Source organism: Danio rerio, chromosome 1 (genome assembly GCF_052040795.2).
Source record: "Danio rerio strain M-AB ecotype USA chromosome 1, GRCz13ab, whole genome shotgun sequence".
In the NCBI taxonomy this organism is placed as follows: domain Eukaryota; kingdom Metazoa; phylum Chordata; class Actinopteri; order Cypriniformes; family Danionidae; genus Danio; species Danio rerio.
The window spans coordinates 15,029,924-15,048,117 of NC_141021.1; the positions used below are offsets into that span (position 1 = coordinate 15,029,924).

The 18,194-nt window shown below is 33.2% G+C and overlaps 1 long non-coding RNA gene across 2 annotated transcripts in view; it reads right to left on the bottom strand.

The window, feature by feature from the left end:
- Positions 1-13,828: 13,828 nt before the first annotated feature.
- The window catches only part of LOC147846710 (uncharacterized), a 156,515-nt gene continuing 152,149 nt past the window's right edge, over positions 13,829-18,194 (bottom strand). For both annotated transcript variants that reach the window (XR_015476365.1, XR_015476377.1), the window contains 3 exons: positions 17,574-17,723; positions 16,275-16,334; positions 13,829-15,289 (listed from right to left, as the gene is read on the bottom strand). This is a non-coding gene — a long non-coding RNA (uncharacterized LOC147846710). The remainder of the gene's footprint in view (positions 15,290-16,274; positions 16,335-17,573; positions 17,724-18,194) is intronic.

An 18,194-nucleotide genomic window follows, 5' to 3' on the forward strand; every position in this document is an offset into this window, starting at 1 on the left:
ACAAAAACATTTTGAATAGGTGAATTGGTTACAAATGGTGACACATTTCTTTCCATAGTGAATGCTGGGAGTCATAGATAAGTGTTGTTGGATATTCCTAGCAATGATATGCAATGCAGCATGAAGCATGTCACCATTGTTAAGATACATATACTGATTCTTGATGTCTGTGTGTTTTGAGGTCATATGTTCAGTTTGTTTTTAAAACCTGACTGGGTCTCATTATGCAGAACCACATTACTTTATTTCTGTTATCAGTTCAGTGAAATTAACGCAACATTATCATCATAATACAAAATTAAATTCTTTGAGAATATCAGTGAACTGCTAAAATATGATGCAACAATCACTTTGCTTTTAGTTTGCTAGTCACAGAGCTTTAGCAAACAGATAGAAACTAACATGAGGACTGAACAATTAAAAGAGACCTACTGTAGTAAAGTAACCACACTTCACCACAGTGACAGAAATAAAGTCAAACAGGTTAGTAATAAGTGAATCCGGAGGTGTTTGTTAAGTTGTTTATTGATCCTAGATTTTGAGAGGTCTGTATTAATTCATTTATGGCTGTTTAGTTTTACTTTATGTACAAACTTTGATTAATTTTAATGCAATGGGTTGCTATACAATTTTAAAGTCAACTTTTGAGTTGACAGTGTACCACTGTCAACCTTTTGACCTTTTATCTGTTGACCTTTTATCGTTTTTGTTAACCAGGAAGCATGACACTCTGAAACGGAGTGCAGATCACGTGAAGTTTTTTATGGGTTGTTGTACAGGCAGAAGGTCATCAATAGAAGCAAAACAGAAGCATGAGGGTGATCCAATAATCATAGTCAGGGTACAGGAAACTAAACATAAACAAGACTAGGAACAAAACATGAGAACCAAGACATACAAAACACACAATGCAACAGTTCTTAACAGAAAACCAAGACTAAGCAATGTGTGTGTGTGTGATGCATAAATAATCCAGGAATTAGCCCCTTGATGCGACACCAGCGTTTTCTGAGCAGTCAATGGGAGATCAGGAACTGGTGTGTGCACAGTAAATGCTGGGAATAGTAGTTTGTTAATATGGCATGCTTGTAGTTCTCCAGGGATCTGCAGTGCCTAGATCACTGGTGATTGTTACAGTTTTTAATGAATGCTTTTTTTTTTTTTTCAGCCTTATCAATCTAATAGAAAGAAAACAAAATACTTTTAACATTTTTTGTTATTGTACTTGATCAATTCACATCAGGAGAATTTCAATTACAATACAATAATTACAATAATTTTAAAGGCTGTTTTGCCAATATTAGTATTTTTCTACCACACTGAGATCTATTAATTAAACTGCATAGTTTTATTTATATCTTAATTCTGAATGTGTATACAGAGGTATATGTTCATATATAAAATTTGCCTTATTATAGCAATTTGTTAAAAAAAAAAATGTTTGGCTGTCTTATGAATTTTGGAGTGACTTGACAATGTATCAAATATATCAACACGTTTTTTTTTTTTGTTTTGTTGTTGTTGTTGTTTTTTTGCTAGAAATGTATGTACATTAGTACATATTTCAAGTAATAAATCAAATATGTCTATAAAAAAGTTTGAAATCCTCCATGTAATCAATTAAATAGGGAATACAATGTCTTGTCTTATATTAGAAGGGCATACTGTATAAGTCTTAATTAGCTTTAAACCTATTGTGTCACCACAGATGGACGATATTCTTGCTACTTTCAGAGTTGAACACACATGATCTTATACAATGAGTGATCGGGTTACTGGGCAAAAAAGGCATTACAATAGTAGATTCAGTCTTTCAATTAGCATCAGAGTAACTGTATGTGTTTGAAGACGGAGTTCTGGAAAGTTTGCACACACGACAGCATCAACTGAACCTGTTGCAGATCTCACCTGCTGTGTGACTGATGAGCTGCACTCAATCACACCTTACTGTGACTTTCAGACATCTCCAACATCAGGGGGTCAAGAAGACAATGCTGTTAATGCTGTTTTGTAATTGGGCATTGATTTGTTTGTTTAGACTTGCTTTTATTTTTTTAACTATATGGTTTAAACAAAATATTTGAAGACGTAATTTTCATTAATAGTCCCTTCATTGCACGCACACAAAAGACTATAAAATACACAATCGATAGTATTGTTTTAAATTAAGAAAAATGCAAAGGTGTGATGACGCGTGATGGAATATTGGTCACAAAAATATGGCAGAGCTGCAACAACACTTATGTATCAAATGTTAGTTTATTGACAGTGTCCGTTCATATCCACAGTCTATACAATCCATCAAAGTGCTCAAAAATATGTACAAGTGGTATCTGTAAAAATAGAAAGAAATAGGATAACGGAAAAAAAAAATTCAAAACAAACAAAAAAGTTTGCTTTTAAATAATGTAATGTAATTATAAATGGTTGCTACATATATTACAGCACTTTGCTGGTCAAACCTACCACAAAACGTTACGGTAGAACTAGCTAAAGTTGTGATCACACTGGACTTTTCTCCCCATAGACTACCATTCATACCCACGCAAATGTGTTAGACCCGAATAAGCTTCACAGAACTGCCTTGTAAAATTCAAGCTTGGTGAACTCTTACCAGCCAAATCGCATCACGTGACTGCGTGAGACCAACCGAAGATCAAAACACGACCTCTCTGGACAGAAATGTAAAATATGGATCAATCGCTTGCTTTTTAAAATGTCTAATCATCTTTTTTAATCCCGCCCCTTTTAGCAGCACCATACAACAAAATTTAGCATTTCTCAAATTCTAGTGTGCCCGCAGCATTAGTCTGTTCTGGCTTATATACCGGGTGCTCTACCCAATATAGACTACGAAATGTCTTCAGGTGATTATTAAGATAATGCACTTATGTAAATGATCACATAACATTCATATAATCTTCAGCATCACAACAGGTATATTTTTAATGATAATACCTCATATTACCTAATACATGTGTCATTTCATGTACTTTATAATTACTTTCATGCACGGTGAGGAAGTTCAGTGATATTACATAAGCTAAGGATTTAAAAAATGGCTGCCGAGTGAAATCCCTTGCCCTAAAGGGACATTGTTTTTAAATATTAAATATATTGTTATTATTGCATCTGCATCTCATAAACTCTAAAGTTAAAACACAGGCATTGCCTAAAATTAATATTTTGTAAACATGCCAGAAAGCATGACACCCATTTTATTAATTTGACTGTAAATAAATGATAATACCATTTTTATTTTAAACCAAGACTAGATGTCATCAGTCAGTGCCAACTAAAACATCTCTCATTACAGTTACAATACTTTAAAATGAATCTATGTCTAATCTGTCTCATTTGAGTCAATTTTAATTTCTATAAGAGACATACTTCTAAAAAGCACCCTCTTTTAAAGCAAATTAAGATTTTGTTTACTAGTTAGTTACACTGCATTGGTGTTTTATTTCAATTTCTGCCTTTAAACTTGTCAAACATAAAATTTAACAACATGTCCGCTTATCTTGAGAAAGGGTGGATGGTTCATTTGATGTATTGGATAGTTTGATGTGTCGGCATGTACATTAGCTGTCTGTTGAAAGTTGTCTGAATAAATTGTTTCAGAATTCATTGGCTAAAGCACTTCATACTATGAAGAAACTCTCTGTACCTCACATAAACCTGAGGATAGAAACAACCTGGTCACATTGGTGTAGATTGGTTTTAGGGGCATTTTGGAAACTTTGCAGCAGGTCAGGCTGGGAGACCAGGTAAACCACCTTAAACCAGTCCAGCAAACAACCTTAGGCTGGGTTAAAGTGTTCTTTTCAATGGGCCTCTTTCCCATCTGCTGTAACTGAGGATTTTTACAGCCTTCAGGAGTTATTTGGTTTTTATTGGATCCAAGCATGCAAAAACCTGCTTAAGGAAGCACAAAATTAAAAATATTGTCCCCTTACAATATCCAAAAACCCCCAGAGGAGTGTTATATATTTCTCTGTCTTGTTTTTTTTTTTTAATCGAATATTTCCCAAATTATGTTTAACGAAGCGGGGATTTTTTTTACAGTATTTCCTATAGTATTTGTTTCTTCTGAAAGACTTATTTGTTTTATTTTGCCTAGTACAAAAGCAATATTTAATATTTTTAACTATTTTAAGGTCAATATTATTAGCCCCTCAAGTAATATATATATATATATATATATATATATATATATATATATATATATATATATATATATATATATATATAATTTATATATATATATATATATATATATATATATATATATATATATATATATATATATATATATATTTATATATATATATATATATATATATATATATATATATATATATATATTTATATTTATATATATATATATATATATTTATATTTATATTTATATATATATATATATATATATATATATATATATATATATATATATATATATATATATATATATTTATATATATATATATATATATATATATATATATATATATATATATATATATATATATATATATATATATATATATATATATTAAAGCGGCAATTTTGACCTTACAATGTTTTTTTTATTAAAAGCTGCTTTTATCCTAGCCAAAATAAAACAAATAAGACTTTCTCCAGAAGAAAAAAATATTATCAGACACACTGTGAAAATTTCCTTGCTCTGTTAAACATCAAAATCTTAAAATCACGGGTAACGCTTGTCTCACATCAGCAATTGCTTCATGAGTTTTGAATATTTTAGTCTCAGAGGATCCACTGGAGGTAATGAAGTCCACAACTCCCATGATTACACACTCAATCATGGCATCATTGTTTGTTACACATCTTTGTTTGTTATGAATATGCGCCCCAAGTGGTGAAAATTCAACAAATGGTGCTTTAGGATAGAAAAAAAAAGAGAAACAATAAATTTAGATTTTAAATTTGTTAAAACTGCTGAAAGTCCAAACACTGAAGAGCAAATCCATCAATGCGCAGCTCCACAAGTTTCAAGCCACTGTCGGCGCTGGGGAGCTGCACATCGATGGATAAGCTCTTCGTTGTTTGGACTTTTAGTAGTGAAATTTAGACCACACTGAACTGAACTAAATTGAACTTCAACTCTAAAAACAAGACAGACACACTTTCAATTTACTAGAACTTCTAAGTTAAGCTGCTTTGACACAATCTACATTGTGAAACTGCCATATAAATAAACATGTATTGAATTGAAACATGAATTAAATGTATCTGGTTGATGAAACATAAACTAATCTCAGCATGAGGACATTTGGGAGCCCCATAATACACAGGTGATTGAGAGACGATTGATGAAACACTTGGATGGAGCCACCATCTAACTAGAACATTAATGAGCATATGGGCAGAAGAGAAATACAATGTCTGCCACCGGCACTGAAAGGAGCTATTCCCCTATTCCCCATTCTAAGCAAAGAGAAAGAATCTAAATTTCCCAATAATCCCCTCAAGTTACTTATTAGCCAAGGAGACAACAGTAAAGATTATGCTTGCAATAAAGGCTTTATTACAGAATAAAAAGTTAGCCATGGAAGACTTAATTTGAACAGTTTTAAAGATGATTTTCTCAATATGTTTTTTTTTTTTTTTTTTGTTTTACTGTTAGATACCAGGTTTTCAAATAGTTCAAATAGCATCTTGACCTGATTTGCAATTCACAATCAAGAATAATTACTTCTGACATAAGTTATTGAATTAATTTGATTCCTTTGTACCATATTTATCTAATATATTCAGTTTTTTGTTAACAAAACAGGTTTTATAAATTATATCAAATCAGGTTTTCCCAAACATTTGAGTCAGCAAAGGAAATGAAGCATTGTTGCTGATTTATTTATTCATTTATTTATTTATTTTATTATTATTTTTTTTTTTTGTGAATTAAATGAAATTTTCTAGACATCTAGTCATAAAAATTTATCAAAGATCTGGAAAAAAATTTTTAGCTAAACTTTTCATAACTTAAAAAATGTAGATTAAACCTGATTCACTTATAAAAAAAAAAGTCAGTAAGTAACATAGAAACATTTTGTTACAATCATCAGCAATCTAGCAGTTGCAGATGGCTGGAGAAATCTGAAACTAGACTTGAAATCCCATCATGCACCTCACACACACACACCAGTTCCAGTTCTCTCCCAGATTACACACACAGAGCTGGTAAACTCATCATGGACTGATTATCTGGACTATATATTCACCTCTCAAACACACACACACACGTTGCTGAGTCTTGTTTGTTTGCTGTAATATTTCATTCTATTTTCTACTCTTGTTGCGCTTTTGACTTTTGCCTTGTTTTCTTGTGTATGTTGTTTTGCCACCTGTATCGACTATTCTGTCTGTGACCATGACTACGGTTTTGGATTACCCTTATGTATCTGTTTGTTCTTGTTTGACCATTGCCTGCCTGACTTATTAAAGAAACTGCATTTGGACCTATAACATTGTCATCTGACTCCTTAGGCCCGATCATACATCTGGTGCAATAAGGTGCAAGATGTGTTTTGCACAACTTGTTACTATTTTGACACCAGCAGAACCCTAGTTTTCACATTATGTGTCCGTTGTTTAAATGGCACATCCATTTGCACCACTTTGTGGATTCATGGGTGTTCCTGTCTAAAAAGAGGTGTGTTCAAAACTGTTGATGCGTTGCTATTTTGAAGAACTGAAATAGACCGGGCCATTGACCAGCTGAAAGCTGTTCTAAAGTCCAGTGCTGAGCGTGTTATTTTTCCTTCCAACTGCAACCTATCACTGGGAAACATCCATACACACTCATTCATACACTATGGACAATTTAGCTTACCCAATTCACTGATACCATGCGTGTTTTTTTTTTTTGGTTTTTTTTTTTTTTTTTTTGGACTTGTGAGGGAAACCGGAGCACCCTGTTTTTGACATTATTAATTGTAATTTTTATTGATGCATGGTTTGTTTAGATAGGACAATATTTGGCCGAGATGCAACTTAGAATTTGAATATCTGGAATCTGACAGTTCAAAAAAATTCTAATATTGAGAATTATCGCCTTTAAAGTTGCCCAAATAAAGTTTTTACAATTGCATATTACTAGCCAAAGTTACATTCTAATATATCTATGATAGAAATTTTACAAAAGGATCTTTACTTCTATTCCAATGATTTTATGCACAAAAGAAAAAAGGTATCATTTTGAACCATACAATATTTGAATATTGTTGAATACTCCTACAAATATGCCCATGCAGCTGGTTTTGTGTCCTGAAAAGCATTTTGTTTGTTTGTTTGTTTGTTTAACATAAACATGACATTAGACAGCCAAAGTCTTCCAGGTATAAAACATTCTTTGTCAAGATTAGTAGTAAACGCAACTATATGGTAATGTTGCAACTAATGTATAAATCAAGTAATCAATCAAATGTGACTGTAATTGTAATATACACAGCAACAAATAGTTTGTATCATTGGAAAGTTTTTGCATTTGAAGAAAGAAAATAGTATATATTTAACAGCAGTCTTCTTAAACTACTATATAGAAATGTTACAAGCCAAAAGTGTCTTAATCCAAAAGAGTTTCATTACTTTCAGCAGGGAAGAACATGACACAATTCTCCTGTGATATATGTATATACCCTCTCTATTGGACATCATTAGAGGGCAAATTAAATAAACCAGTCAGAGTGTGAAAAGAGATTTAAGAGACTTTATTTTCCAGAAGTCCTCAGGGGAAAAAGTGCCCATAGTTTAAGAAACACCCACGTCCAAAAAAAAAACCTTGTGAATACCAACCAAACAATGATCTTACTGTCAAACTGTTACCTAAAGCCCACTCACTCCCCAGACATGATGAACGATACCGGTGGAAAGTCATTTGGCCTAGTGAGATTTCGATTTTAAGGCTCACAGTGATTTGCTTATCTTGTTAATTACGATAAAACACACACACACACACACACACACACACACACACACACACACACACACACAACACACACACACACACACACACACACACACACACATACACACACACAATTAAATCATAGACAAATTAAAAATGACTAGTTTTGCATCACCCCATGTACAGTTTTTCATACGACCCATTTATCTGTTCACATATTTTGGTGGACACCATCATCAAGCATGTCCAACTTTGATTTTGGCTTGCAGTGAAGTCTAATCGCAGTAACAAACGATCAGCCAGAAACACTCGATAATTTTCCAGTTATTTATGAGTTCATTACACCTGCTTTCACCTGTTCCCAATAAACTCCAGAGCTTATAAACATGAAATATCATGTCACAGTCAACAGGTCAAGCGTAGATTAATCAATCAGCACAAAGTAAACATGATTATGTCCAATAATCACAAGAGAAAGTGGGTCGCTCGAAGAGAGTTTCAAGGTCATTTGGTGTGTATACTGGATGTTTGGGCTTTTTGATATTTTTTTCATCAATATATTAGTAATTATATATCTGGTAGGAAATAGGAAGGTTTGTATTTCTTTGTTTTTTTAATATGCAGGAAGATTTTCATTATTACAGAAACAACAACACTGTATGCATTACAAAATAACAAATGTTACATGAATTGCAGTTTTAATTGCATATTTTAATTGAATTAATGTATTTTTCACATATTTTAATTAATATCATTATAGCTCCTGATTTAGGTAGGCAGTAGGTAGTGCTGTCGCCTTACAGCAAGAAGATCACTGGTTTAAGCCTCGGCTGGGTCAGTTGGCGTTTCTGTGTGGAGTTTGCTTTCTCTCCCTGCGTTCGTGTGGGTTTCCTCCGGGTGTTCCAGTTTCTCCCACAATCCAAAGACATGAGGTACAGGTGTATATATATTCATATGTGTATTATATTTTCTATACATTTTTATTTCTAATATTAACATTTTTCTTTCTATTTTTGTGTGCCCTCTGATATTAGCAATACAATTTTTCTCTCCTTTTTATTCATGTATTATTTTGAGTGTATTTTAGCTTTAATTTTCATAAAAAACACAGTTTATTAATAATTAAATGCTTTTATTATATTGTTTTGTACATAATAATTTAAATAATGATTTTACAGTTTTATTAAATTATTTTTTTATTTAATTAATTAATTAATTAATTTATTTTTACCTTTTATAAATTATTTATTTGTTTATTTATTTTATTTATTTTTATTTTCTAAGTAGATTTTGTCTACTTGACAGTGAAAGTTGTAAGAATGGATTTTAACTACAGCGGTTCAAACTGTAGTTTTGCCACATGACTAAAAAGTTATCAGAATGATGGTGAACAATTGTACATTTCTAGTCAAACCATCCTTCTGCTTCTTATACCAAAAAACAGAAATAGGGGCAGCATTAATAGCTAAAAATGTAAGAGAGCGTTGCTATTATGTGAGTTTATTGCATTGCAATATGGAGCAGTTAAGTGTTGATGTTAAATGAAAAGTATTTCACAAATCCTTAAAAATGAAATGATTGACAATGACAATAACTTGCTATGGTTACAACTGAATTGGTTACAAGATAACTGTATACAATTCTAAAACATGAAATGATATAAACATACTGTATGACAGTAACTGAACCCAGCTTAAATGTAAAATGACGTTACCTGAGAGGGCCAATTTAATAAAAAAAGAACTAATAAATAAATAAATAAATAAGTCAAATAAATAAAAATAGTTGCACACGCGATGACTGAAATAATTGTTGCTGTGTGAATGAATGCATATGATATTTGTAGCCTGATCACACAAGGACATGTAACTATTGTACTTCTTAGTGGCCAATTCTAAACAGTACTGATCCTCCCCTACACCTCCCCAACCCTAAACCCAACTGTCACAGTATGTGCGCGGCGTCAGTGAGCGGTACAATGTCCACTACATATTGGACCTGGTCCAGTACGTCATCGTGATACAGACTGCAGTGAGGACATCTTGGTTAATTCAGTCATAGATCAGGTTAACAAAAATGTACAATTTCTCAAAGGAGGTGTGGCACCAAACCCCACCCCTTAACCCAACTGTCATTTGGGAAATGAGGAAATCCAATGCAATCTCACAGCAATTCATAACTTTTTGATTTAGTGGCTGATTCTTATGAATTAGTACAATTTAGTATGATTTGCTCATCACATAATGACTGTTGGGGTTAGGGATGAGTTGGGTGCCACGCCTCCTTTTTTAAAATGATAAATTTTTGTACGACTGAATTTGTAAGAATTAGCCACTAAAGTGACAAAACATAAAAAAACGTACGTTTCCTTATGAGATCAGGCTGGCAAATCACACTAAAATGTACAAATGACATTGTACAAATTAGCCACTAAATCAAAAAGTTACAAATTGGTGTGAGATAGCATTGGATATTTTAACATTTTTATCTCATATACAGTTAAACAGCATTCAGCTAAAGTAAACATTAGCATTCAGTGTGTATTGTCCATTTTAAACACTGACATTATGTTCCCACTCCAGTCATTTTCTAAATGCATGTCCTTCAATGAAGAAGACATTCAAGCATGTTCAGTTCACATTATGTCAATGGCATGCCTCACTCTATTTAAGATCAGTCACTGCTGTAGAAACACATCATTTTATTTAGAAGTAAAGCTTCATATGTATTTATGACTAAATACATTATGCAACTTTCTGTTCATTTTATAATATCAGTAAAATGTATATTAAAAATAAATGGATCATAAACAAGATGTTGCTTTTTAGGATTAAATGTAATATAAAATGTTTTAATATATATTGATTAATTTAATTGAACATAAGTTATTGTTTAATGTTAGGTGTGTCTTGTAAAGCAGGGTAAAAATAGTCAGTAAAATAATAAAAAAATAAACACAAATTTATATATACACACAGTTGAAGTCAGAATTATTAGCCCCCCTTTGATTTTTTTTTTTTTTTTTTTTTTTTTTTTTAAATATATATCCCAAATGATGTTTAACAGGGCAAAAAAAATTCACAGTATGTCTGGTAATATTTTTTTTTCCTCTGAGAAAGTCTTATTTGTTTTATTTCAGCTAGAATAAAAGCAGTTATTAATTTTTTAAACACCATTTTAAGGACAAAATTATTAGCCCCTTTAAGCATTTTTTTACAATAATAATTTAATAATTTAAGCATCATTATACAATAACTTGCCTAATTACCCTAACCTGCCTAGTTATCCTAATTAACCTAGTTAAGCCTTTAAATGTCACTTTAAGCTGAATAGAAGTGTCTTGAAAAATATCTAGTCAAATATTATTTACTGTGTTCATGGCAAAGATAAAATATTCAGCTATCAGAAATGAGTTATTAAAACTATTATGTTCAGAAATGTGTTGAAAAAAATCTTCTCTCCATTAAACAGACATTAGGGGGGAAATAAAAAGGGGGCTAATAATACAGGGGGGCTAATATTTCTGACTTCAACTGTATGTTTATTATATATATTATTAATTTTTTTAAAACAAAAACACATAAAATTAAACAAAATAAATTAAAAACTACACTGCTCATTATTTTTCACAGCTTCTTCAAACGATTTAATATACTAATATTCCAAATATACAGAAAAAGTATATTTGTCAAAATGCAAACAAAAATTGGCTGAATGCACCGTGCATATTAAAGTCCTATTCAAACCCAATACAGATGTTTCATCACAAAGTCTTTTTCAAAACAAAACAAACCAAAGCAAATGTATTAAAATATAAATGCCATTCAGAGGATCCAACAGATCCCATTTTAAATTCATGGGGTGCAAGTAAGTGGGGGGTTATTTAGAGGTGTTTAATGTCTGTTTCACTTTCAATTCTGACATCCTGACTTCACCCATCACTTCGAAACCCAGTAGCCAGAGATGCAAAGAAGATAGAGAAAGAAAAGGAGACAGAGAGACTAAATCAAAGTCAAAAATCTCCTCCCACCTGTTATCACCCGTGTGGGTGGAGTACAAACACACACATGCACGAACACACACACACATGCACACACACACACACACACACACACACACACACACACACACACACACACACACACACACACACACACACACGAAGCTCACAGTCTCCAGGGTTGGAGCTTGTAATTCTGTTTAATCAAATGCCAAAAAACTCTGACTCAGAGAGAATGAGGAGGAGAGCGAGTGAATAGCAGGGGAGAGACAGACGGTTAATATTCCTGTGTTGCCCATAAGGCAGTAAACTGCATGTTCTGAGGTCAATGCACTGCACAGCAGGGAAATTTATAGTATATTTCCATTAGAAACATTTGTTGGAGATTAACCTACAGTGGTTATTTGCAAGCAATATATAGAATTTGTTGGCTGAGGGTTACGTCTTTGCAACTGTCATAATGAAAAACATTTATTTATTGTTCAATAAATGGTATAAAGTTTTTAAATATGGTTTGCACTAAGGTGCATGGTCTAACTGGGTTGTGCTTATTCTCTTAATGAGTTATGGGTGTGCTTTGAGCATAAAGTGCATTAAACCAGTCAGAGTCTCATTTCCATTCCCTTAAAGATTCAGTTTACTACAGTTTAGTATGGCAGACTTTGTAAGTGGAAAACCTGAACGCTTCACTAGCAAGAAAACAGTTAAACAAACCATCTGCAGCGTGAGGATAAAGAATGAACCTTCTTCATTTGGCCTCTTTGCTTTCTCTTTACTTCTTTCCTTTCGTGGATAAGGAAACAATGTTGTACTCAATCTACTAAAGACATCCGTCAGTCTATATATTTAACTTTCTTTGTTAAGCGCAAAGAATTGTTTCAAAAATATTTCTAAATTAAAGTCTAATATCCAGCAAACTAATAAATTAACAATAACTATAGAGTGTGGTCAAAAAACTGAGTTATATCCAAACACACATCCTATTCCTATGCCCCATATGGTTATGCAGATGTCTCCAAAACCAGGACTAAGTAGGAGAACTAATCTAATCTTTTATTTATTTTTTATTACAAACAAATATAAATAGGCATGTAATAAATAATACTACTAATAATAAAAACATTATACAAAAGCAAAGTGTCATGACTAAACTGAAAGAGCCGTTAAGAGATTAAGAAGACATGGAGGCAGTGTTTTTTTTAATGTAATAAATAATATTTTTGTAATATTTTAATCCTTTATTTTTTCATTTGTGAAGATATTTGTGTATTGCTGTACATCCTGTGTGTTTTAAGCAATGTGTAAGCGAGGCACACAATTAACGTGCTCTGTGCTGGACTGTAGACCAGCTTTCCGCTGCTCAATTGCACGGCCTATTTTTGTTAGAAATAGCAACACGCCAACAATGCGCTTTAACACATCTCCTTTAGACCGGAACACCCATAAGGCCAAAAAGTGGTCCAAATAAATTCAGTATTTAAACAATGTGGTGCAAAACGAGAAAATTAGGCTTGCGCTGGTCTGAAAATAGGTTTATTGCATCGGGTGTATGATAGAGTTTAATGATGCACTAATAAAACTAGCGGATAAGTTAAATGTTTCCTCAGTTGATTACTACAGTAAATAACAATATTGTTCACCAGTAAACAGGTTGAACTGTGGGTATAAAGTAAACAGCCACCTGCACAAACATGTAAAAACAGAAATGATTACCTACATATCTACCTACTATAATATACATTGAACACAAAACTATTAGCCCTCCTGTGAAATGTTTATGATTTTTCAAATTTTAAACATCCTAAGTGATGTTTAACAGCACAATGGCATTTTTAAAGTATGTCAAATATTCAAAGTATGTTTTCCTTCTGGAAAACTGAAATTGCTTTTTCTTTTTTTTTCTGATGGGCCACAGAACAAACCACTGTTGTCCAATGACTTGACTAGTTAAGTTTAAATTGCACTTTTAGCTGAAAACTAGTATCTTCAAAATAAGTTATGCACTCTCATTGTAGCAAAGTATAATTAAATATGTTATTAGACGTTAGTTATTAAAACTATTATGGTAAAAAAATGTGTTTCTAAAAAATATTGTCTTCTTTAAAAACACAAGAAACATTTTAAAAAAATAATACAAATTTCACATACTTTTGCCTCGGACTATAAAGTCTAAAGAATGTGCTTGTTAACAACAAACTCATCACATAAACCTGAATACGAAAGTTGTTGAACACAGTAAGCAAGAAAAGTTACTAATATCTACTAAAATTCTGCTCCATCACAGTTGTTTCCTTCAGTGAGTCAGATAAAATGGCCTTTAACCGGCCCACCGCAAATCACTGTGGATAACAGTGTGTGCTAAATGACTAAATCCACAATGCAGACACTTATCAGCACAAATGCTATGGCTTCTTTTAGACAAGAGGTCTGACAGTGATCTCTGAGGCCCGCAGGCAGTGTCACTAGAGCCAAGAGCTGCTTTTGGCTATCATTAAAAGAGATAAATCATGAATATGTCAATTCACTGCTTATTAAGTAGTTTAAGGAGAATGAAAACATTTAAAGGAATCCATCTTCTTCATAGCCATTTAAGTTTTTCCTTAAAAGGGACATGTGAGGATTCAAATTATACAGTTCTAGATGATCATTTGTGGTGCTTTGTGTTAACATTATCATTGTTCATACTTAGGATTAGGGTTTGACTAAATTTTAAGCATATCTGAAATGTCATCTGTATTGTAGGAATGGTAAAACTATACAATAGCATTAAAAATGATTGAAAAATGTTGAAATCTGCATTAACTAAGCTTATAGTTGTCTAATCTGGTGCGCATATGTTGTGTTCATTTTGTATTTATGTCATGTAATTCCCATGTGTTTGTTCCATGTGCTTATGTTTACATCATGTGATTCCTTTTGTTTAGTTTTTTCCCGCAATTTTATCAATGTTAAGTTCAATTTGTTCAGTATGTATTCAGTTCAATCATGTCTTGTGTATTTATACCTCTGAGTTTGTTTTGTTCTGTCCGGTGTTCTTACATGTCCATGTCTTACCTGTGGTTTATGGTTTAGTTCCTGTTGTAAGTGCCTTTTGTAATTTGTATTCTTGTAAAGAAATATGTGTTTTTTGATAACTCCTGCGATCTGTGCAACATAGACTCATTCTGAAAACGTAGCCCTATATACGCTTCTGGAGATCGCAAATTCTGTAGCTGGAGTTATATATGGCTGCATTTTATCTTTAAAATGAATGCTATGGAGCGGTATGTTGCTGTTCCTTTTCTCGCTTACCAGCTGACAGCTTACCTCTGTGTGGACAGCTTTTCCACTGTTACCAGTAGTTCAACATGTATGTCGGCGGACTTAAAATGCAGAGCAGAGTTGACCACAACAACGAGGTTTGAGTCCAGTGAAGAACGGTTCCAGAAAGAAGGTAAGTAAAAAAAAAATAACAAAATAAATAAACAAGTAAATAACACGGTGAGAATGTGGTAAGTTCTGAAAACATGGTAAAAAACAGACTAAGGCTTTTTTTCCGGATTCTGGATTTTCAAAACACTGCAGTTAGGTTTAGGGAAGTGAATTAGCGCTGCTCAATCGTTGCTTTTTAAAATACTATTGGTCGGGTTTATGGAAGAGTGGGGGGATCGATCGGTTGTCCAATCAATCAGTCAGTTAGTCAACAGCAGCCTTCAGTGTTTTTATGTGAGAACAGTTGGCACAAATGGACAGTTTGAGATCTGAAAAAGCATACACAACAGCCTCTGGCAAATTTGCGAAAACAAAACAAAAACTACAAAAAACAAAGCTCCTGGGATGTATTTGGCGCTCTCCAAAAATGTATATAGGGGTACATCTTTAGCATAAGCTTGGATCTGTGTGTTTGTGGAGTGAGCGTTTGTGACAATAGTAAAGGGCTGCTGAATGCTTGATTCTGGCAGATAAACTATTTTTAGGGAAATTAAAAAGCAAAAATAGGAGCTAAAGTAGCTCCAGGTAGGTGAAAAAACTGATAAATGCCTTTGAAAAACAATATCATTAGGTATTTATATCATAGTATGAGCAGAATAATTAAATTTAGAGCGTTGAATTATTAGAAAATACTAGACATCCCATTCATCTTTTTAATTTTATTTTTTTACAATTTTATACCATGGTAACTACAAACTCATTTCTGGTTACAAAATGTGCTAAGAATATTTTCAACACAGGCTCATTGTGAAAACGTAGCCCCGTATAGATTTTTGGAGAGTGCGAAGTATGTAGCCAGAGCTACATATGGCTGCATTTAATCTTTAAAATGAATGCAGACGGCTTTTATTTTTATGCTACTAGCTTACTGCTTACCTCTGTGTGGACGGCTTTTCTGCTGTTACTAGTTTGCCCAGTAGCTAGCCATGTCGCGAACTTTAGACACAAAGCGGAGTTGACCGGAACAACCGTGAAGAGTCCGGTAAAGAACGGTTCCAGAGAACAGATAAAACAAAGACAAAAGGCAAAAAAATACATGTAAACTAAATTCATGTTTACTTATATAGCTCGTTTACAATGTAGATTGTTTCAATCAAGTAAATAACAGGGTGAGAACATGGTCAGATCTGAAACAAGGTTAGGAGAGTCAGGAGAGGGCTTTTCCTTTTCTGGATTGCTTTTGAAAACACTATCGGTTGGGTTTAGGGAAGGAGGCAGGTGGGTCGCGATAGAAATTTGAGATCTCAAAAAGCGTATACACAGCAGCCTCTGGTGGATTTGCAAAAACAAAAACTGACAAAAAAAAAAAAATACTGTACCTCCTGGGATGTATTTTGTGATCTCCAGAAATGTATACAGCGATACAGGTATCAATAATGAGCCTATGTTGAATATTTTTGATGATACTCACATAAACTAGAATAAAATGTTTTAAACATTTAAGTGACCTGAACATAATTTGTAAACATATTTTTTTTTAAATTAGAAAGTTTTTGAAACGTATTTAAAACTATTAAAATTATCTCCAGAAATATAAACAGGACGTTTTTCAAAACTATTTGTATTTTTTAAGTACTGTTTTTAAAACATTAGCATGTTTCTGAAATCCTTTAGTCAGAATTGTTTCTGTATCAGAATGAACATTTAAAAGTAAATCCCATATGTTTGCAGAATGATAAAATGTATTGTTTGCATGTCGTAGAAAAAAAAATATTTTCAACGTTCAAAGAACGTCTAGAAATAACATTTTCAAAATACAATAGAAATGTTATCAAAACATTCTTAGCACGTTTTTGTTAGTCGTGTATACCCCACCCTTAGCGATTTTGCCCTCAATTTGAAAGTTTTAGTTTATTAAAAGAGTTTACGTTATATTTTGTAGTTATACGCTGACTAAGCGGGAAAATTTGATTTGCAATCCGTTTAAGACTTTGGCTGAGATGGAGCTGAACCTTCCATTTTGTGCCAAGTGATGGATGATACGTTTACGGCAGAAAAACATGAGGATTGATAGAAACCCTTTTGTAATGTAAATACAGAAATCTTCAAGCTGCAGGATCAAATGGATTCATTTTATTAATCTCATTTTCCCTGATTTCCTTCGGACCCCCTTCCTTCAAATAAAAAAGTCTGCTAATGCAAATGTCACAACCAGCTGCCAAAAGCTTTGCAAACCTGCGTTCCAGATTCTTTCATCTCATCTTCCCTTCGCTTGCTTCTTTTCAGTTGGCTTCTCATCTCATCTCTGTTTTTGGCTGCTGTTTAATAAACCTCTGATTCATTCTGCAAACTCTCCGCCGGCCCCAAAACACCTGCAGCACAGGCCTTCCACAGCAAAAAAAAAAAAACCCGAAAGAGAGACAGTAAGAGGCAGAGAAAAAAGAGAGCACAGATACAAATACCACTTAACATAATTACCACCGTCTGTGGGAATTCAAATCCGTGGCCGGAGCCAAATTCTGCAGATCTAAGAGAGGTTTCGCGTTTGAAAAGAATACGTTCAGTGTGTCCAAACTACCGTTTCCCTCAGGGCTCCTAGAGGAACAGAGTGAGACACATCTACGCACAAAATAAGATGTTTCAAATGAGTTTCGCTCCCCTTTGTGGCATCCAGTGTTTTGTTGGCCTGCACCGAGAGGCTCTTGAGAGCGTATAAATGTAACCAGTCTGTTTCTGTGGTGGTTTGAGACCACGGATGCATGTTTGGCAGTTGAGCACTCTAATTTTGAGCCTAAAAGCAGCAGTGCTTTCAGGCAGCAGAAGAGCATATTATCCAGTATCTAAGGGCTCTCCTCT